Genomic DNA, 23,118 nt, shown 5'->3' with positions numbered 1-23,118 from the left:
CGTGCGGTGTAATCAAAGCGGCAAACAGCCACGGAGGCAGCAAATACACCGAGCAGTGCAAAGGGCAAGACAAAAATAAAGAGTCTGATCCAGACGTTCAGGTATAAGATGACAAAAACATAAACAGCACGCGGGAGCCTGTAAATGAATTGCAATCCGTCAGCCAGGCGAGCAGAGCTGACAGGGACGATGACAGCTCCTCTCATCAGCTTTTCAATTACCTGCGGAACACTGGACCTCACAGGCAGCGGAAAAGTCACCGGCCGCTTTTATAGAAAGCCACTGAAGGACCAGCAGCTGTGCCATCCCTTGGAATAAAGACCAGCTTAGATGGTTTCTAACCCCTCACTCAACCCCCCCAGCAGCATCCATCCCTCTCCCGTGGCGCGAGGGCAGAGTGGAGACAGTACCCACGTCCCTCTGCCCCATCGGGGGCTCCTGTAGGGCTGGAGCTCCCCGTGCTGCAGGGCTGTATCCATCCCCAAGCACCTGGAAGCCAAGGTTTCCATCTTCCCAGTGGGAAAAGGGCTTTCCTAGTAGTGTAGGTGGTGTCTGCTTTCTATCCAATTGCTGTTAACATACATATGTGCAAAGGAAGGGAACCGCAGTGAGCAGCTGACTCCGGCATCCCAGAGGTAGCCGCGTGTTTTGAGTTGGATAAAAAGCATCTCCTTTATGCAGAAGTCCCAAAGGAGGAGAAATCCTCGGCCCAGGGGAAAACGGAGGCTGCGGCAGAGCTGCAGTGGCTGCAAACCCACTGGGGCCACGGGGAGGGAGCGGAGGCGGATGCTGTGGGTTGGAAAAAGCCATGCAGGGAAACCAAAACTTCGGTCCCATAAAAAGTCGTAACATTCACCTTATAAAACACACAACCTCGGTGATTTAAAGGGGGGAAAACTACTATTTGTTTCCAAATTTACAGGCAATAATACTTGATTTAAATCCCTGTCTGCCTCCTGTATAGACTGCGGTATAATTTAAAGGACAATAAAATCTGGGACCATAATACCATCACCGCAATAAATCAGGCTGGCTACCACTACTCAGAACAGAAATTATTAATCTGTGTTCCAAATGATATGTCTGCATATTGCTTATTTTAGCCGTTTATGCAGCAAGCTGAGATAGCACTTTCCCCGTTATTATTTTTTACTTTTGCAATGAAATACTGTCTCCTCCTACCAGAGGGGCATTTATTACCCAATATATATGGGGGGCAGCCTCGTGTGTTGCACAAAGCATCTAAAATCAGGATACAACTTTACGGCGTGCCGCTGTGCTGTTTGTTTCTAGGATGTTGTTGATGCTGAGGACTCTTAATTCATCCCAGTCAGCAGCCCCGGAGCACAGCAGTGGGGAGGAATGGGATGATGCCGGTCAGAGGGGAGCCTGGGATGAAGGGGATGGAGCCTGGGAGAGGGGAATCATCATTTGGGTTGGAAGGACCTTAAAGATCATCCAGCTCCAACCCTCTTGCCATGGGCAGGGACACCTCCCACTGGATCAGGCTGCCCAAGGCGCATCCAACCTGGCCTGGAACCCCTCCAGGGATGGGGCAGCCACAGCTTCCACGCTGTTCATGCTATTCCTGCTGCTCCCAGCACCAGCCTTTGCCCCCAGGGAAAAGGTGGACCCATTCCTCTCTTCCAGCACAGCACCTCCCAGGAGGGCTCAGGGTGCCTGGGGAGAATTTGGACCCTTCATGGTTACAGCAGAGACTTTTCGACAGCACTAAGAGAGAATTTAACTTCTGAACAGTCTAATTTGGGGGGATTTTGAATCCTATAAAGGAAGATTTTTAATCCTACTAAGGACAGGAGCCTGTTAAGTTTTGAGGGACAAACCCACACATTTTCCTAAATAAGAACACTCAAAACCTGATGAAATTTAACTTCTCAGTTGGGTTTTTTGCCCTGGATCTGTGTGCTAATGTGCTGCTGGGGTGGGCGAGGTGGTAGCAGGTTTCCAGCCTGGTTCAGCCGTGCCATCCGGTGCACTTGTGCTCTCCAAGTGACAAAGGAAACCCGTGTCTCAAAAGGAGCAAGAAGCGGTCCGAGTTGGTCCCCAAGAAGTGGTCACCACTCATCCCCTGCCCCGCTCAGCACCATTATCATTACCTGATTAGGATCCGACAGCTGATGTGAGCAAGAGAACGATTCACCCCAAGCCACAAAAGCAAGAATGAGACTTTTCAATTTTCCTCCCTTGGGATAAAAACTAATTAAGTGCAGGAATGTGTGCTCCTGCCTGAAACCAAGCACAGCTCCCACGCTCCGCGAGCATCACTGCAGACGTTCCCTTTCTTTGCCGTAAAAGTCACAATTATCCCAGGAATTTCCTCATCACTTCAGACAGGTTGAACACAAAAAGCCATCCCAGGGACCACGTAGGAAAGTGAGGTGGTTTTGTACCCCTTTCCCAGTGACTCTGAGGCACAGGGCTGAAAATGATGAGATATTAACCTCTGTAAGGTTGGGGACAGCGTTTGCATCTTGACCCAGATTTGACCAATCAAGGTCTGCCTTCTTCTTAACAAAAATGACTGGAAATGTTGCTGTTAAGGAATGAGATTGGCCCTTGAGTAGAGAATATCCTCACTTGGAGCCCGAAGCCGACTGCAAAATAGTTATAAGCTTCACGTTCAAAATTAGCAGAGTTGCCAACCCTTCTGAAATCCCTGGGATTTCATGAGAGAAGAAAGCTCCGCCGTCATGAGCAAACCCACTCACAGCTCTACTCACAGCTAGTTGGGGCTGTTCAGCCTGGAGAAGAGAAGGCTTTGAGGAGACCTTAGAGTGACCTGAAGGGGCTGCAGGAAAGCTGGAGAGGGGCTGTTCACAAAGGCGTGGAGTGATGGGATGAGGGGCAATGGGGATAAATTGGAGAGGGGCAGATTTAATCTGGACGTAAGGAAGAATTTCTTCACTATGAGAGTGGTGAGACACTGGCACAGGTTGCCCAGGTGTTCCTGTGGCTGCCCCATCCCTGGAGGGGTTCCAGGCCAGGTTGGATGGTCCTTGGGCAGCCTGAGCCAGTGGGAGGTGTCCCTGCCCATGGCAGAAGGGTTGGAACTCAATGATCTTTGGGTTCCCTTCCACCTCAAACTATTCTATGATTCCATACCCAGGATTTTGTCTCTGTTATCAAGGCAGCAGCACCATTTTCATTTGCAGGAGGGATCTTTTTGCAGCTGGAGTAAAACATTCGGATGTTAACATGAATTTTAACATCCTCCTCAGGACTACTTAAAACCTTGTGTTTTTAATAAAGTACCATTTATTTGTTAAACAAATAGCATATTATTTTTAAAGATGTGCAGCCTCCCACATTGTCTGCAAACCCCTTTCTGTCTGAAGCACAGGGCTGGGAGTTACATTTGTACATAATGAAATATTAAGCACTGAAATTTTCCCCAGGAACATCCCCATCTGCTGCTCGATTTCTCTTTCATGCTAATTGTTAAATATATCTGAACAGAAATAAAAAATAGATTCCCGTTAAAGAAGCAGAAGTGAAAATTAATGAGGGGTTGGGGTTGGGGGGTGTTGTTCCCTTTGAAGCTGCAGTAGCCTTAATGCATCCTGAGCCATGGGCATCATCCTCCCCACCATCAGAACAGCAAACTTGTGAAGAGAGCAGCACCACTTGCTCCCAGTCTGGCTCCTCAAAGCTTCTTCTGCTTCTACCTTGGCTTTGGGAGCCGTTTACTTTTGTCCTCTCTCATTATGAGTCAAGCTCTTCTCCAAGCCTTGTCCTCAGCTAATAAATACATCTTTTTATAGCCATTCTCAAGCAAATTTCTTGAACGAGACTCAAAGCGCACCCAATTCCAACCCCCTGCCATGGGCAAGGGTATCTCCCACTGGATCTGGTTGCTCCAAGCCCCATCCAACCTGGCCTGGAACCCCTCCAGGGATGGGGCAGCCACCACCGCTCTGGGCAACCTGTTCCTCACAGCAAAACATTTCTCCCTAAGTTCTCACCTCAATTTCCTCTCTTTCAGCTTAAAATGATTGCAGCATTTAGGTCACGCAACATCTCATGATATGATAGTCTTTCTTGGTGAGGACTATGCTCTTCAAATTCAACGTTCTACTGCAAAACCCTGAGCACCATCTCAGGAGGGCACTAAGGCAGCGCTGTGGAACAGCACTGGGCTGGTCCTGGTGTGGCTCCAGTGCTGACGTCTCAACAGCTCTGAACTCCTTGGAAATCTTTATTTAGTAATAGTAATAATTATAAATAATCATCTTAATTTAGTAATAGTAAATAGTAATTTAGAAAATGAAGTTTCTCTGATGCTGCTTTGGCGGAGTGCAAAAAAGCCGAGTCTTGAGGGCTGGGAGGAGGAACAGGAGATGGGACAGTCGTCTCTAAGGAGCATTTTGGGGAAGATGTAGATCGCCTTAAATGATGTAGTGGAATATTAAATGAGAAAAGAACGAAATATGAAGGAATGATGGTGTTGTATGGCAGATACAAGTTGGACAAGAAAGAACAAGGCAATTGATATTTCCAGTGTAATTATTGATGCACTTCCAGAAACAGTGCCTATTTTCAACAACAAACCCATGTTGGGACGTTCGCCTGGAGGACTCCCCATCACTCTCACATCACGTGTCAGTTCTGGGTGCGTTAAGCCCATTTTGGGGGACTCTTGCCCTTTCCAGTACCTGCTCGCAACTACAGTAACACAAATAAAGAAGAACCAGTAATCACATCCCCCCAGCTCATCAGCTCCCCGCTGGAAGCTGACGCTTTGCAGCAGCCCTGCACCGCGGCGCGGTGACCCCATCATCACACTCCACATCGATACATTTTCTCTCCTCTTACTGGAAGCAAATATGTCCCTAATAGTGCAAATTGCTGCAGAAGTGTTAATGAAACACATTGCGACTGTAAAGCAGAAAGAAATCTGTTACTATAAACTGCGTTGCGGTTTCCTTATCACCAATTAGACCGAGAGAACCAATCAGGTCAGATTTGCGTACAGCTCATCAGGAACCAGTTTTCACAGTTAAAATACCAAGAGCCAGAGCTGTTTAATTGTTTCCTCTGCCTTTCTCAAGAGGAGGGATCGGTGCCCAAGCGCAGCGAGGGGGAAAGTTCTGGTGATGATGGAGATGGCCATGGTGTCTGTCTACAGACACCTCATCAGCAGATTGATTTTCCCACAGCTTTAAATATTCCTCTTCTTAAATAAGGAATCTCTTTCAGCAATTAAATATTCTTACCTCTAGGAAGATTTTCTTAATCCATAATTTACGTCCCATGTGTTTCATGTTACCGAGTGGGTTTAAGAATCTACAGAAAGGCGTCTTGTTGGTGACAACGTTTGATGTTAAGTACAAATCCTGTTTGCACCTTCCCTCTTCGTGCCATCGGAACTTTCCAAGAAGGAAAAGCGAGAGCCACAAACGTCAAGATTAAAAGATGGCTGTAAATGAGATTTGATTTATCCTGCCATCGTTCCTGGAAAAAAATGCATTGGACTCTACTCCAGAGTTTGCTGGTCACGAAGCTTTCAGCTGAAAGCTTGAAACACTTAAAGTCTGTACGATTCAGGAGAAACCGCAGGTCAGATGGTTGTGCGGAAAGGAGGTATTTCTGATTTTTTTACCTGGGCAAAAAGCTCCTTTGATTGTTTTGAAAGAAGCATTTTTCCTGATGTGGAGATGAATGGTAACTGTGTGGTAAAACAATTTGGAGTCCCTCAGCAGGCAAAGTCTGTGCCTGTGTCTGATCTCCTTCCATTTGGTGACCGCAGAGGTGAAAGCTTTGTCTTCATATATGCCAGAAAAATACCATTCCTCCTCACATCTGTTTCCCTCAATTTATTCCAAATGGGAGTGGAATTAACATAGCTAATGACGAGCAAAAAACCTGATTTAAAATGCTTTCCAAAAACTTCCTGTCCAAAAGATTCAGCTCTGTCCTTTTCAATTAGCTTTTTGGTTTTCTTTTAAGTTAACTGCAAAGTTGTCACTGTCAGAGCCTGCTGCAAAGCGAGGGCAAGAAGAGACTGAGGCAGAAGCCAAAGGGTATCAATTATTCAGAGATGTCATACATTTCTCAAGGGGACTCAGGTGACGTTCATGCCCAAGAACTCAGAAGACCCAGAGAAAACTTGGGAGTAAATTCAAGTCGTGCCAAGACATCCCAAGCCGAGATGACATTGTGTTCGTTAGCGGGTCTTTGGACCCGTGTCCTAATTAGAAGGGCACATACATATGTGCCAAACTGGGTATATCTAAAAGCTGCTTCTCTGCATCGCTCATCTTCTCCCAAGCTCAAACCTTCTTGGGTGTCATCCACCTTCCCCCTCCCTGCCCACTCTTGCAACTTCTTCCCTGGCTGGAGGGCTTTAGAGCTCACATGTGGAGACCAAAGTGGTGGTGGTTCCAAGGACACAGGCCAGGGAAAGCCACCGCCGGCAGAGAGCTGCCAGAGCGGTGGGAAAGCTCCACCAGCCCAAGGGAGCTTCCAGACCCTGGTAGCTTCAAATTGGTGGTTCAGGGCTTTCACCGAAATACAGGAGGAGAGGAGTCCCCCGTGGGGTCATTCGGGACAAAATGCACAGGAGGACACCGTGTCTGCACCCCGAAGGGCTTCAAATGGAAGGGATGGGAGAAGAAAGGGACAGAGAGGAGGGGTGTAGTGATGGGGACAGGACCGCAGGTGGCTGACAGCACACCGTGCTCTGCCCAGCGCCGTGCCACGTACCGGTAGGGTCCAAAACCATCCAAACCTCATCAAGCAAAGCTGGTGGGAGGCGAGCCAGGAGAGCCAGCCCAGCTCAGACCACGTACTGGTATGGACTAAAAGCATCCAAACCCAGTAAAGCAAAGCAGGAGAGAGATGAGCCAGCCCAGCTCAAACCACGTACTGGTATGGACTAAAAGCATCTAAACCCAGTAAAGCAAAACAAGAGAGAGACAAGCCAGCCCAGCTAAAACCATGTACTGGTATGGACTAAAAGCATCCAAACCCAGTAAAGCAAAGCAGGAGAGAGATGAGCCAGGCGAGCTCATACCACGTACTGGTATGGACTAAAAGCATCTAAACACAGTAAAACAAAGCAGGAGAGAGAGATGAGCCAGCCCAGCTTATACCATGTACCGGTATGGACTAAAAGCATCCAAACCCAGTAAAGCAAAGCAGGAGAGAGAGATGAGCCAGCCCAACTCATGCCACGTACCAGTACAGACCAAAAGCATCCAAACCCAGTAAAGCAAAACAAAGAGAGACGAGCCAGCCCAGCCCATGCTGGCAAGGGGAAAGGCATGCAGAGAGCTCTGGCTGACGCTATGGATGAGTCTCCATGCATTTCCATAGCCAGGTATAGGAAGATACCCAAGCCCATCTTTTCTGGGTCACCTGGTGAAGCGAGTGCGGGGCAGCGTTCCCTATTACGGCACAAACTAATGCATTATGTATTTGTTATGCTAATGCCTCAGCACCGCACAATTCAGATAGCACTTCCAGAAAAATTAAGTATGTTCATTGACACAGTGAAATGTTTTCACCCTCCACGTAACCTTCACAGTTTCTGTACAAAAATCTATCAGTCGGTAAAGTATTCATCTGCGAATGCTTACCAATTATTATGCTAATGTATTACAATACATTACAGTGAATTCTTTTTAAACGCCAGGAAATGCAGCTGTCTGGCAACCCACCTCGCCTGTATTATGGAGCCGGCAATAAGCAGCGCGGTATTTGCAACTGGATTTTGACTGCTTTGTCAGGACTACGCAAGAGTTTTCTTATTTGATATTACGAAGAAATCCAGGAATTCAAGTGATGTAATGCATTCTCCATATAGTAACTCAAGGATGGCACCTAAATACTAAGTAGAAAGCTGCTGCGTGTGTTTGCACTGAGCCAGTTTGTGCAGGAGCATCACGGTGTGCAGCTGCTCTACATCCATAGATCCCAGTACCCGTACATGCTATGATGTGTGACTGCTCCATAAACCACATCTCTTCTCCAGAACTTCAGTTGGACTGGATGATCTTAGAGGTCTTTTCCAACTTTAATGATTTTATTCTGTCGTTCTTACTGAGTGATACTAAAACTTAAGAGTCCCATATGTCAACTGCAAATGGCAATACTCAGTTATAGAATCATTGAATAGTTTGGGTTGGAAGGGACCTTAAAGATCATCCAGTTCCAACCCTCTGCCATGGGCAGGGACACCTCCCACCAGATCACAGTATGGCATATTAATAGTTCACACTGAGAAGATTCCTTCCGCAGATCATAGGAACCACTTCCAGGTTCCCAAAGAACTTGCTCTTTTGGTGCCTGATAGAGGAAATATTCAATATTACGATAAACTTGGCTGTACTCTAAACCACTGAGGAACGATACGATAAAAATTGTAATTTATTATCTAAAATGAATATCTCGTGTTGAAAAGATGAAATTGCTTAGTCTGTGTATTTTAAATCCCATTCCTTTTCTAACGCGGGGCCCGTGCTCACTCAGTAGCACGTGCAGAACAGCGCCCGGCGCCGGAGTTTGCGTTCCCAGCATTGCTTTGCATTCCCTCGCCCGAGAACATGTGCAGATCCACAACTCCCGGTTCTTTCCCATCCGCTGTTATGTGGGCTTACATAAATGTACGTACTCGATATTTTTAAACATTTGCAATTGCATAATACGGTAATGAATTCATTTATTCCTCTGTAGAGCGATGCGGAATATTGGAGAGAGACTGTGCCTGCATTAGTAGGGGTGAAAAACTTCCCGGCTCCAAAAAAGCCCCTGACAATCAGGCTTGGGAACCGATCCCCAGGGACACCAGCGGTGCTGCAGGACAGGCCAAGCCTGGCTGCACCCAGAGCTCTGTTGGAGAAGATAGTCACGCCCGGGGAGGCAGTGGGAATCTCCATTGCTCGGAGGTGATAGTGCCCAGGGCTGTGAGAAGCTGCCAGGACATGGTGTCTCGTGGAGCTGAGCTGGCTGAGCTTGGACCTGGCTTCCAGCAGGACCTGTCCTCCAGCGAGACCTGCCAAGCGTTTCATAGCTGGTAGGGAGGTGGTGGATGAGGAGAGCGGAGCAGGAGCACCGTGTGTGCCACACAAGCAAACTGTTCACCTTCTTATCAGCTGCACCATTATAGCCAGCCCTGCCTCCTGGCTCCCAGGTGCCCAGCCCTGGGGGTGTCAGAGCATCTCCTCCTTCTCCTTCCTTTTCTTCTCCTTCCCCTCCTTCTCCCTCTCCATCTTCTCCTCCCTCTTCTCCTTCCCTTCCTTCTTCTTCCCTTCCTTCTCCTTCTGTCTTCTCTTTCTCCTCCTTCCCGTCTTCTTTTTCTTCTCCTTACTCTCATTCTCCTTCTCCATCTTCTCCTTCTCCATCTTCTCCTTCTCCATCTTCTCCTTCTCCATCTTCTCCTTCTCCATCTTCTCCTTCTCCTCCTTCCCTGTCTTCTCCTTCTTCTCCTTTTCCTCCTTACCCTCCTTCTCCTTCCCCTCCTTTTCCATTTTCCCCTTCCCCTCCTTCTCCATCTTCTTCTTCTCCTCCTTCCCTGTCTTCTCCTTTTCCTCCTTCCCCTCTCCATCTTCTCCTCCCTCTCCTCCTTCCCTTTCTTCTCCTTCTTTTTCTTTTCCTCCTTCCCCCTCTCCATCTTCTCCTTACCCTCCTTCTCCTCCCTCCTTCTCCATCTTCTTCTCCTCCTTCCCTGTCTTCTCCTTCTCCTCCTTCCCCTCTCCATCTTCTCCTCCCTCTCCTTCTCCCCCTCCTTCTCCTTTTCCCTCTCTATCTTCTCCTCCTTTTCCCTCTCCTCCTTTTCCTCCTTCTCCTCCCTGCACCTCGAAACCTGCCCAGCAGAGTGGATGAGTGCACCTTTTTGGTCCACAGCCAATCCCAGTGGAGCACAATCTCCATCCAGTCATGGTGTGCTCCTCCAGCAGCCCATTCCCTGCCAGCCCCATGCCTCGTGAGCTACCTCACCTTTTGAAATTAAGGTGAGTTGTCTCAGCAGATGTTTGGGAATTCTTAATTGAAAACACAAAGAAAAATAACTGCAGCTGGAGGCATCCATCAAAACGTCTCTATTTTCCATATTTGTCTTCTCTCAGGAGCTAATATCCATGAATTTGGTTATTAGAGTCATAATGTTATAATTATTTCATTTAATACTCTAATTATCCCTTGTGATTAATCCTGACCATAACAGAAATGTCTGTGAGTCTGGAAGGCATGTTCCAATAGATTTTGCATTGTGAATGTTAATTTGAGTTAACAAGTGTGATAGCTGGAGGAAAAAACAAAGAGCGAGAGGACAGGAGGACTTTTAGCTTCTGAGCAAGCACAAGGGCTTTTCCTGCCTGTTTTTAATAGAAACTGGGCCAGCAAGCCCGAGTTTCTGATGGAGTCGATGACGTGACTGGTGTAGCAGTGAGAAATGGAGGTTCACAGGTGGAACCTGTGCTGGAGCTTTGAGCAGATCTGTGTCGGAGCAGCGGTATTAGTAAGTACAACACTGCTGGTCACAGGCATTCATAGCATAATGTCCATGGGCGTATCACAGAATCACAAGGTTGGAGAGGACCCATTGGATCATCGAGTCCAACCATTCCTAACACTCCCTTAAACCATGTCCCTCAGCACTTCATCCATGGTACAGATGTCTTGCGTTTCCCTGTGCCCATTTTCCTGGGGTTTTTTATAGCGTAGAGCTTGCACTTTGGCCAAGGCAGTGTTTGGATGCACATTGGAGACCTCTCTGTCCCACCGTACTACCACATTCCCAGTAGTTTTCAGCTATAAAGTCATACTCAAAGAAGGTAAAAGTACCTGGAGTTCTGCATTCACTTCTGGAGTCCAGCACACGAAGGACATGGGGCTGTCAGAGCAAGTCCAGAGGAGGCCACAAAGATCATCCAAGAGCTGGAGCACCTCCTATAGGAGGACAGGCTGAGAGAGTTGGGGTTGTTCAGCCTGGAGAAGAGAAGGCTCTGGGAGGACCTCAGAGCAGCTCCCAGCACTGAAAGGAGCTCCAGGGAAGCTGGGGTGGGGCTCTTGATCAGGGAGGGCAGGGATAGGATGAGAGGGAATGGTTTTCACCTGCAAAAGGGGAGATTGAGATGAGATCTTAGGGAGAAATGTTTTGCTGTGAGGGTGGGGAGGCCCTGGTCCAGGTTGCCCAGAGCAGTGGTGGCTGCCCCATCCCTGGAGGGGTTCAAGGCGAGGTTGGATGGGCCTTTAAGGTCTCTTCCAACACAAACTATTCCATGTTTCTACAACTATCTTAAATTCTGAAATGCCGAGTGCAGCCACAGGCACCGCTGTGAACAGAAGAGCTAAAGCTATTCCATTATAACTGGTTCTTCAGGTCCAAAGACCTCGGTGAATGAGTTCTGCAGCTGTCAGGTATGTCTTGCTTGTTACACACACAAATATCTATTTATACACCTTTACGCTGCGGTTGTACTGAGCTGAAAAGTTGCTCCTTAGGTCAACACCAGTGCTTAGAGTAGGGGTTTTGTTACTTCTGGCTGCAGAGGGAGCAGCAAGCGCAGTGCTCAAAGCCACACGCACGCTCGGGCTCCTTCTCAAACAAGTGTGCATTCACATGCACACCCCGACACACACGTGTCCTCACAAACTTTGCATGCCTGCCTCCAGGGAATGGCCATCTGTGCTTTTATGTACGGCAGAAAGAAACGTATGGGTGGAGGGGAGCCCATGCTGCTGGCAGAGGCGTTGGGGAGAGCCTTCTGCGATCTTAGAGAAAGGCTTTTCCTATAAGACAAAGCTCTAAGCAGCATCGTGTCAGAAAGAACCAACGGTATCTTCACTTCGCAGGCTGAGATGGTGGCTGTAAACAAGCCCCAATTGACTACACAGAAATAAGGGAGTAGGGAAATTTCTGACCTTGTTGTCTACCCGCAGGAACCGGGCGGCGGCAGCTTGGCCCACTTCACCGGGAGCTTTACGTAACATCTGAATTAATCATCAAGCCCTCTTGCTCCACCTCCCTCTGGTCAAAGCAAACACTACGTAGTCTTTTTCTTTATCTACACCAACTATGAGATTGCAAAAAGTCGCCTTTCAAAGTGAGGAGTTATTGCTGGCTCCTGGCTTCCCGAGCCATCTATCAAAATAACTGCCGGAAAAGGGGGGAGTCTTTGGCCTTGCGTATACCGGGAGATGCCAAGCAAGAGAAATACAAATGCACTGAGTACATTTCACTGCATAAAGATACTTTTGTGGCCTTTCCATCGCTAATAGAGTCACCCTTTGAGAAAACAGGTATCCTAAAGATGATGCATGTGCTCTTATCATCTGAGGCTGGCTCGCAGCTCCAGCTATTTGCCATCCCTATGGTTTGCTCCTCCTCCCACTCCACAGTCAGTGCTGTAGGCTCAGGAAATGGGATGCCCCATCCCTGGAGGGGTTCAAGGTCGGGTTGGATGGGCCTTGGGCAGCTGATCCAGTGGGAGGTGTCCCTGCCCTTGGCAGGGGTTGGAACTGGATGATCTTTAAGGTCCCTTCCTACCCAAACTATTCTTTGATTCTATGATTCTATGAAAGCTGAGCACTGCAAGACCAGGTTCTTTCCCCACCTGGAGTTGAGCTGTACAAGGGATTTCCACTCCTTTATATGCTACTGCTTAGAAACCATCACTGCTTGGAGGCAAAACGAGTTGCTAGTGGTGACAACTGGTTTTTGTCCATGACTACTCCCCTTATTTTAAGAGCAACACACAATTCTCTTGAAGCCATTTGCTTCAGTTGTTTCCAAAAGAGTTAAGAAACCTTTAACTCTTTAAGTTAAAGAGTTAACTCCACCTTTCCTGGGTGCTGCCAGAACTGCCGTGGAGCTCTGAGGTCTCCAGCAGTGAAGGCACTTGGCCACTGCCACTGGAGGAGTAGATAGGGGAGAGCACCACCCTGATCATCGCGTGTAACACACGCAAAGCAGGAGCCTCCTCCCACCTTGCACGAGCGGTGAAGATGACCGAGGATGGAATAAAATACTCGGATGTGAGCGGTGAAGATGACCGAGGATGGAATAAAATACTCGATGTGAGTGGTGAAGATGACTGAGGATGGAATAAAATACTCGATGTGAGCGGTGAAGATGACCGAGGATGGAATAAAATACTCGGATGTGAGCAGCTCGCTGCTCTGCCTCTGGGAGAATTCTTCTTTAGAGCTTATTTACCCGCTGCCGGGAAGGGAGGAGTGGCTGGCCAAGACCTGCTTTGTTTTGCAATGCAAGTTCCCCACGATAGACAAATTACCAGCAGTTAGTAAATAATATAGAACACCGGGTACACAAATTCACTTTTCCTTTAAACAAAAGAACACCTGGCAGTGCCTGACTTCCAGGAGTTTGCAAATGCTGTTCTTGAAATATCTCTTCAGGTGCTCTCTGAGGTTTGCGTGTTGGCCTCTCTAAAGCTGGAGACTCCAATTAGGCAGGGATGGAGCTAGCTGTCTTATTTTAGGCACTGAAATGTGAAAGATTGAGGCAAATGCGGCAAAGCCTCCTTTACAGCCTGGAATGGGACACGAGGCTGCAGCAGAACCTCCTGAGCGTTTCCTGTGTCACCCAGAGGGGCTGAAGGCAAACGGGGAATCACCCCGGGGGTTGGAGTATGGAAGGAGAATTAATGGTACCTGGTTTCTTCCCTACTAATCCATAGCCCATTTGTTCCCAGTTTAGTTCACCTTGAAGTGAGTTTGCAGCTACTGAATTTGCCTCCTCTGCCCCGTTAGCTGCGCTAAGGCTGAGCTTTTGGCAGGTGTGCAGCAACCCATGCAAGCATCTCATGCTCCCTGCCCACCTACGGAAGCATTTGAGTGTTCTCTGATGGTTTCCTGATCCACCAACCTCTCATCTCCCAGAGCCGAGTCTTTACCTGTAGGGCAGTGCTCCGAACAAGAGCTGCCGTGCTCCCAAAGGAGGTGCTCAAAGGAGAAGGTGGTGCCTTTCTGGGTGGATGGGCTGTGGTGCAGTCTCCGGTCTCCTCCTTAGCGTGGAGAGAGCAAGCCAGAAAGAGATCCAGATGTTGAGCAGCTGCAGAGGGCAGGCTGGGTGGGAAGAGGGCTCTTCAGGAAGAATAAATGGGCAGTTTTGTTTCCCTGTTTGGGTTTTGGCTACTCCAGAAGTGGCTGCCGAGGATTGGAGCCACACAACGGAGCTGCAGCCTTCAGCTGTCAGAAAGACGATCTCAATTCCACTGAAAAGTTCACATCCGACAAAATACTTGTTGGTATTTTGGGTTGTCTTAGGTACCCTCGGGCTTCTGGCAATGCTGCCGGAGCAGGGAAGGACAGGCAGGGGCATTTGCTGTGCTTTACAGTGAGGTTAAGGACGTGCCGGTCAGCAGCACTGAGGGATGTGCTGTTAGACACGTGTCAGGTGGAGCCACACGAAGTTCCCCAGAAGGAGCAAACCTCACCCTCTGTAAGCAGAACTGTTCCCCAGAATGCCCATTCAAAGCCATTTGGGTGTTTTCTAGTAAGGAGCTATAGCAAGGACCAAACTCAGCTGGCTGCAAGGACACCAGAGCTGTAGCAAGGGAACCCTCATCCCCATCTCAGTCTTCTCCTGGACACAACCTCCTGAGAGAGAGTTTCTCAAACCTCATTCAGAGCCGAGTGAAGGAATTGCAACCTGGAGCTGTAGGAGTGAAATACTCACACAGCACCTGCTGCCCGATCCTTATGAGCCAACCGGGGGGCAACGTGGGCACAGACGCAGAGATGGAGGGGCCAGAAGGCCAACCACATCCTGGGCTGCATCCAAAGCAGCGTGGGCAGCAGGTCAAGGGAGGGATTCTGCCCCTCTGTTCCTCTCTTGGGAGACCTCATCTGGAGGATTGTGTCCAGTTCTGGAATCCTCAATATCAGAAGGAGATGGAGCTGTTGGAATGGGTCCAGAGGAGGCTACAAAGATGCTCAGAGGGCTGGAGCACCTTCCATAGAGGACAGGCTGAGAGAGTTGGGGTTGTTCAGCCCAGGGAAGCTGTGGCTGCCCCATCCCTGGAGGTGTTCCAGGCCAGGTTGGATGGGGCTTGGAGCCCCTGATCCAGCGGGAGGTGTCCCTTCCCATGGCAGGGGTTGGAACTGGATGATCTTTAACGTCCCTTCCAACCCAAACTATTCTATCACTCAATGATTCTATGAGTCTATGTACTCCGGCATCGCAGCAGTGCCCCACGTCACGCACAGCAGACGACCCCACGGGCTACTCCCGCCCTAATTTCATTAATAAACCCAGTCCACTTCACTCCAGCATAAGCAGGGAATATCAGTAAAGCAAAGTCTCCTTTTTCTGTGTCTCCAGCAGCCAATTACTCATTTCCAGTGTGATAGTCTGCTCTTAATTTGGCAGTTAGGGGGTTGTTGAAGGAAATAATGCAGCAATGTCCTCTTAGTGGGAGTCTCAACACCAATATTCTAAGGGACAGGAGAAAATTAATGCTAAAATGTGGTGTTTACAAGCCCTTGTCACTGCCCATGCTTGAAGGACTGACTATTAACACCTGGTCAATAACAAGATCTTTCTCCAAAGCTTTTTTTTTAAAGGCATCAAGGATGATATTGAAGAGCATGAAAATAATCTGATTAATACGATGTCTCCTTGAAACATTTCAGAATGTGCAAAGTGCTACTTTTACTGCAGTGTACTTTTCCATCCCAAAGTGAAAATCAAAGTGCAGAACAACACGAAATGCAGAGATCCTTACTACATGGAATAATGAGGCCATAAAACCAAACAATAAAGTTAAATAATTTACCATAAATATCTAAAGTCTCAAATTATTCTCTACATTAACCGCCTATGTTTCAAATGATCTTTGCATTCACCGTGTCACAGATGGCAACATCAGACAAGAGAGTCCTTGACAAAATCTCGCTGTAATTATTCTTTCCACAGCTGCAGTTATTTTAATGCCTTTTCAGTTAAGCTTGGAGAGACGCACACATTTTATAAATAAGGGCTTTTAACTAGTTTGACAATGAAGCATTTGAAACGTACAGGGTGAAAAAAAAAAAAAGAAACCCAAAAACTTTAACTGCATCTTGAAACCTGGGAAAGCAACAGTGCAGCCTCCGAGCGGGAAGGCGACTGTTCCTTCTACAGCAATATTTAGCAATTAAAGCTGAAATTATGTTGATTGTAATGACCTGAGGGAGCTGTTACTGGAGACTCTTGGAGTTACTCAGACACAATCTATGGAGCAGCTCGGAAGGGTCCTGTCCCCACTGAAGAGCTGTCCCTCAAGGACAGCCAAAGAGCTCTCAGACTGACTTCCAGGAGGAAAACATCAGCCCCAGGAGGGAGACCTTAGAGCTCCTTCCAGTACTGAAAGGGTTGGAGCACCTCCCATGCAAGGACAGGCTCAGAGACTTGGGGTGGTTCAACCTGGAGAAGAGAAGGCTCCAGGGAGACCTCAGAGCATCTTCCAGTGCTGAAAGGGGCTCCAGGAAACCTGGGGAGGGGCTCTGGATCAGGGAGGACAGGGATAGGACAACAGGGAATGGTTTTCAGCTGGAAGAGGGGAGATTGAGATGAGATCTTGGGAAGAAATGTTTTGCTGTGAGGGTGGGGAGGCCCTGGCCCAGGGTGCCCAGAGCAGTGGTGGCTGCCCCATCCCTGGAGGGGTTCCAGGCCAGGTTGGATGGGGCTTGGAGCAACCTGATCCAGCGGGAACTGCCTATTGTGATTTTCATCTATGATTGTGATTTTCATCCGCTCGGGGAGTTTGGGATGTGGCTAAAACTCTAGACAGCGATGAAAACTCAAAACTGCAGCACCAACACATCGATTCCTGCAGGAGCTGGTGACAGCGTGGTGGAGCAGAGCTCCACTGTGACCTTCACTCATGCTTCTAAATCTCTTGCAAGCCTTCAAAACACCCCTCTCCTACATCTGTGTTTCAGGAGTGCATACACATATGTTTTTTAAAGCTCAGAACACTCAACAGCTCTTGTGAAAAACAAAAGCAGCTGAATCTTCCTTAAAGAATCTTCTTTAAGTGAAGTTCACCGCTCCCAGCGAGTTGCAGCTGTTTTTCCCTCCCTCCTTTAAACTCTCCTCCTTTTATTTTAAAAGAAACGTGCAGAGACACAACTGAAATGATGGTGGCGAGAGGCGATTTTCCTGTTTTAACTGAATAAAGAGAAATGAAGGAATAGAAGATCGGTGGGAGGTTTTTCAGAGTGTAATCCTAGCAAGCGGACAAAGAAGACATCGTGGTCTCCCGTGCTGGCAGACTAGGAAAGCCTGATTAATGAAAGTTATTGTCGGGGAGGCCTGGCTTTTATACTCAACGCTGAAAGGCACCAATCCTCAAAGTATTCAGCATTATACAATAACAGATTGTGTGCAGTTAGCCTTAGAAAACAAATGTGCTCTCTCTTATATAGGATAATAGAGCATCCATCACTGGCTGGCATCAAATACCACTCGACGCTGGTGTGTCTAATTAGCAATATATAGAATCTAAACATTATTTTAAAGGACAAGAAAAAATGGAGTGGATATTCATATTTGCCTTTTGTTTTAAAGCATATTTTCTCACCCAACCAAAGTCTACAGAGAATGGATTCCTCCAGCCTGGGAGGGATGGGCTGTTACCCTGAATTTCCCTCCTGCATCCCTGCTCTTGCTGGGATGCGGCTGCCTCGGCCACCACTCCCAGGACAGGGAGGGTTCCCTGCCAAAACCTCTGCTGATCCTCTTATTAGATTTACACTGGAAATGAAATACAACCGCGGAGCCGAAATGGGGAAAATGGGATTTTTTATGAGGCACAGTGTGCGCTGTGTTAATGGACTGCTCATAAACCACAGTTTGCCTCGAAATCCGCTGCAAAACCCATAGAGCTGCCACATCACAGATCTCTCTGTACTTATTTTATCTGCCTACAAAAGGAAACAAGAGCATCAATTCTCTCTAGGAGAAATGACACCAGGGTAGTAAATCCATTTGCTCGGCTCCCTCATTCACTAGCCCTGAGCTGCTGCCCCAGGAGACACAACGAGGGGCTGGATGGTGACCTGGAGAGGAGAAGGGGCTTGGTGCTGACATCGGAGTAGCTCTAGGAACCCCATTATCCCCAACTTTCCTCTCTTACTCCACTGCAACCCCACCGCAGCAGCCAGCGGCACTGCAGCACAGGAGAGAGCCCCCCGCAACCATAAATCTGAGAGCCCCCAAGCTCTGGAAGCCTTTAGAGTTTGAAGGGCACTGAAGTGCAGTTCTTTACACAAAAATAGAGGTTGAAAATGCCTTTTTTTTTTTCTTCTCCTGTGCCATCTGCTGCTGTCTTGGTGTTGCCCACAGCTCTCCATTGGGCACTGCGAGCCCTTAACTCTGCAGCTCCGGAGAGGGACAGGTGTGAGATTACAGAATCAGAGAATCAGAGAAGAGTTTGGGTTGGAAGGGACCTTAAAGCCCATCCAGTTCCAACCCCTCTGCCATGGGCAGGGACACCTCCCACTGGATCAGGGGCCCAAGGCCCATCCAACCTGGCCTGGAACCCCTCCAGGGATGGGGCAGCCACCACTGCTCTGGGCAACCTGGGCCAGGGTCTCACCACTCTCACGGTGAAGAAATTTCTCCTGATATCCAGCCTAAATCTGCCCCTCTCCAGTTTATACCCATTGCCCCTCATCCTGTCCCCACAAGCCTTTGTGAACAGCCCCTCTCCAGCTTTCTTGGAGCCCCTTCAGGCACTGGAAGGTCACTATAAGGTCTCCTCAAAGCCTTCTCTTCTCCAGGCTGAACAACCCCAACTCACTGCAGACTTTCCGCACTTTGCATGGAATTCAATAACATTTACTTTTGCTCACATCCCCATCATGTGCAAAATGAGAGCAGTATTTTCCTCAACTTTGGGGCATGGGTATAAACTGGAGAGGGGCAGAGTTAGACTGGACATAAGGAGGAATTTCTTCACTATGAGAGTGGTGAGACACTGGAAAATGTTGCCCAGGGACGTTGTGGCTGCCCCATCCCTGGAGGTGTTCCAGGCGAGGTTGGATGGGCCTTGGGCAGCTGATCCAGTGGGATGTCCCAGCCCATAGGGTTGGAACTGGATGATCTTTACAATCCCTTCCAACCCAAACTGTTCTATGATTCTATGATTCAATGACACGGTTTAGTAGGCACAGTGGGGTTGAGCTGATTATTGGACTGGATGACCTTAGAGGTCTTTTCCAACCTCAATGATTCCATGATTAAGTATTTTGCCGGGGGCTACCCAGGGTCTCTGTCAGAGCTGGGACCTCACCGAGCCTCCTGGATGCTGATCTCTTACCCTCTCTCTTTTTTATTTTGCCACATACTGCAGTATCATCAGCCACACAATTAGGAGCTATATTCCAGCACTTGAATAAACAAGCAAACTCCATCCTTGAAACAGTCAAGAATGCCTCGTGGGGTCCCCACATTCCTCAGTTTTGAACCTCAGGCTGGTAATTAAAAACAACAGAAAAAAAAAATCACTTATACAAATTAACATCACATCCTGCTGTGGAGCCAGCACAGAGCTATTGTCACTTCCTATCGCAAACTGCCCGAGTTAAAGGGGGGGTTGGGTTATTATTTTGTTTTTAAAGAGAGGCAGAGAGAAGTCACTTGGCTGGATGGCGAGCAGCTGTCTTCAGACAGATGTCCTGAGGGCTCTTTCTGACGCAGCCTGCCCGTGAATGCCTGGCACGGGACAGGATAGCGATACAGGCACGTGACCGTTTGCCAGCTTTATCCTTCCCAACTGCAGAAGAGATCAGGGCAGAGTGATGTTCAGACACCCAGCACTGAGAAAGCAGCACAGGATTTCCAAGCTTCCCGTGAACATCACACAGTATTTTGGGCTTGGGTGACCTTCCAAGAGTGTTCCTTCACAACGGGACTTCTGGTGGTGTCTCCTGACATTTCCCATAGCTGCGATAAAGCCAAAGCTGCTGTTATGGGCTGGTGCTTCTGAAGAGCGTCTTTGATCTGGGTAGACCCCAGCACATATTCCAGTCCTTGGAGAGCTCTGGCATCCAGAAGCATTAAGCATCCATGGCCCGACCTCTGTCCCACAGCAGCTTGGCAGGACAAGAAGCTGTCTGTATGGGATCAGAGGGACCTCCAAAGGCTTGAGAGTACTGCATGGTCACCACTACCCAGTCACCATCACATAGTCTCCACCACACGGTCACCACTGCATGGTCACCACCACATGGTAACCACCGCCGGGTCACCACCACATGGTCAACGAAGCTGGTGAAAGGGCTGGAGAACAAGTCTTATGAGGAGCAGCTGAGGGAACTGGGGTTTAAAAGATGGGTAGACGAGGTGCTCAGGGACGTGGTTTAGTGGCAGATAGGAATGGTTGGACTTGATCCAAGAGGTCTCTTCCAACCTGGTGGTTCTATGATTCTACGATCACTAACACACGGATGATACTACACGGTCACCGTTGCCAGGCAGCAGCACCCCATCACCATCCCTACTTCTTCTCAGCCCAAAGCACAGCCCTGGTGCTCGCCCGGCTGGAGCTCAACCCTGTGTGGCTGCGCCGGGATGCGTTTGGCACTGGCTGACACATAGAATCCTTGATAGTATGGATCTGGCTGGGAAGCCAAACGATCAGGAGTTTATTATAGCCTCCTTTTTAATTAAGTGTCTCAAATAGGGATTTAATTAGGATGTAATAGCACACGCTATTGTAAATTAGTTAAATACCAAGGGATTATTAAGAGTATGTTTTTAAGGCTTTACAGTCCCATATTGAGTAAACAGTTGTTAAATTTCAATAAATAACTTTTTAAACTACGTTAAATAAGCAGTTAAGCATATTTAGGATACTGGATTTCTCCAAAATGACTCCAGTCAGATGATCCTGGGTTGTAAACTCAGTGTTTCGCTGGTTTAATAGGGTTGTTCTTGCTCCTACCTATTTGCTGTGTCTCAAAGACCCTGTCCGGGTGCGGCAATCTCCACTATTTACATCCACAAGGCACAGTTTTGAAACCCCTCACCATCACAACAAGCCCAGAGAAGCAGAGAGTGCTCCAAACTCTATTTTACAAGTACAGAATTAAGGCCCAGAAGAGCAAAGTCATTTGTTCAAAGCCACGCGGGGCGTCTGTACCGGAGCAGAACAGGAGGAAACGAAAGATCAAACAATGCTTTTCTAAAAATAAGGCTTTGAAAACCTGTAAAGGAAATGCGGCTTTAACAAATCGCTATATTAGGATCAAAAATGCAATTAGTCATATGCTGGTTTTGTCATTGCCGTTGGTGATGAAGAGACAAACGTCCCACGATCCCTAAAATCTAAACTCTTCCATCTATTCGCTACTTGTGTCCAGGGAATACGAGATTGAGGCTCCAGGAGCCACAAGAGTAGCCAGCCTGCCACCAAGCTGTGATTCCTGGCTGGTGGCTCTCACTGATGCTGCACCAAGAAGGTCTTTCTAAGAGGACCCGTCAGAAACAAGAGGGGTAATCAGCCCGGGAACTGTGGTAGTGAATGATTTAGGATGCACTTAACCTTCATACTAAGGCTGATCTTGAGCTCCCTGCTGCTCTCTGCAGCCGCAGGTTCTTCCAAGGAATTGTCAGCGTGTCCTGAGGAGCAATCAGGCAAGAGAACCTCGGCTGTTCTCTAAACCAGCACCCACGGCACAAAGTGAGGACCTCGGTGTGTGGAGGAGAGGATGTAAGGACAAGGCAGCTCCCAGCACAGCCCGACTGCGGCGATGGCTCTGTGCACAGCGCCCCTTCAATCATGCTGGGCTGGAAAAGCCACTCTATTATGGACAGGGTCGCATCCAGGATGCTACGGCACCGGCAACCAGCCCTGAGCCACCGGAGCTTTGGGGCAGGATGCACAGAGCCGACAGCTCACTTCTCGCAGCCCCAGACCCCATGGAGCCCTGCTGGTTGGCCTCAGAGGAACCCCAAAAACCTCCAAGTCTTGCCCCTGCGCCCACCTCCTCCTTGGAGGAGCTTCCACTCCTTTTCTCCAGCTGTAAAGGCATCTGCATTCGATGGCTCCTTTCTAAAGTAAGCCACTGCCATTACTCTGCACTGTTGAACAGGCTACGCTAATGAAGAGGCCAAGAAATTGGGAATCTTCAAACCTAGAGCGCTGTAAAATTAATGAGAAGCTCCTGAAGAACATAAATAATCCGTGCTCCCCATTAGAGGTAGTTAGCACCGTTAAAGCTATACAGAGAAAAACCTGCCCAGGCACCAACCAACCATTCTCCCCTCCAAATCCATCACTGCCAGGGAGCTTTTCTTGGCTGAAATCAAAGGGAGGTTAACCCTTCAACATCCAGGCTATTTAGAAATAATTATTGTTATTATAAATCAAAAGTGATGGCTTAACCGGGTGCAAAAATGCGTATATAAAACCCCCAAATGAAGTCGCATGGCCGCAAAGGAAAAATCATTAGCTCCCTAGTGGGTGTACAGGTAATTTGCTAGCTATAAAAATGCAAAAACACATTTTGGTGTGTAATGATCATAAATAATCCTTGGACAAGAATTCTTCCCAGGACTCACAAGTCCACTCCCTTAATGGCAAGTTTTATTACCCTGGTTTCTCTGTGTTTTCTTTCAAAATGCTGCTGTCGTAACAATTTACAAATTACCGTCCTGTTGGCATCAACTTTTGTAATTCATATGGAAATAGGTTCCCCCCCAACCACTCACAACGCACAGAGTCAACGTAACGATGTGGAACGACCTTAATAATGCAGTCAAAAAATATACAGCAGCCTCCTGTGCCAGACCTAAAAATAGAAGCCACCAAGGTGGGGGAAAGCTCCATGGAAGCTCATCTGTGTGGGGCTGGAATGGGGCTGGGAACAGAGTCGTAGAATCAGAGAATGTCCAGAGTTGGAAGGGACCCACAGGGATCATTGAGTTCATCACCCGTCCCTGCACAGGACAACCCCAACATTCACACCATGAGGGCGATGGTCAAGTGCTTCTGGAATATTGTCAGGCTCAGCACCATGACTGCGTCCCTGGAGAGCTGTTCCAGTGCTCCAGCACCTCTGGGGGAAGAACTTTTTCCCAAAGTCCAACCTAACCTTCCTCTAGCGTCTTCCTGCCATTCCCTTGGGTCCTATCATTGGTTCCCA

General features: G+C 48.3%; 1 protein-coding gene across 1 annotated transcript in view; it reads right to left on the bottom strand.

The window, feature by feature from the left end:
* The window catches only part of GRIK3 (glutamate ionotropic receptor kainate type subunit 3), a 136,881-nt gene that overhangs the window by 97,736 nt on the left and 16,027 nt on the right, over positions 1-23,118 (bottom strand). The window lies entirely within an intron of this gene.

The sequence above is a fragment of the Cuculus canorus genome, chromosome 22 (genome assembly GCF_017976375.1).
Source record: "Cuculus canorus isolate bCucCan1 chromosome 22, bCucCan1.pri, whole genome shotgun sequence".
Lineage (NCBI taxonomy): Eukaryota > Metazoa > Chordata > Aves > Cuculiformes > Cuculidae > Cuculus > Cuculus canorus.
Note: the sequence above shows the minus strand (reverse complement) of the source record. Positions and strands in the feature narration are given on the sequence as shown.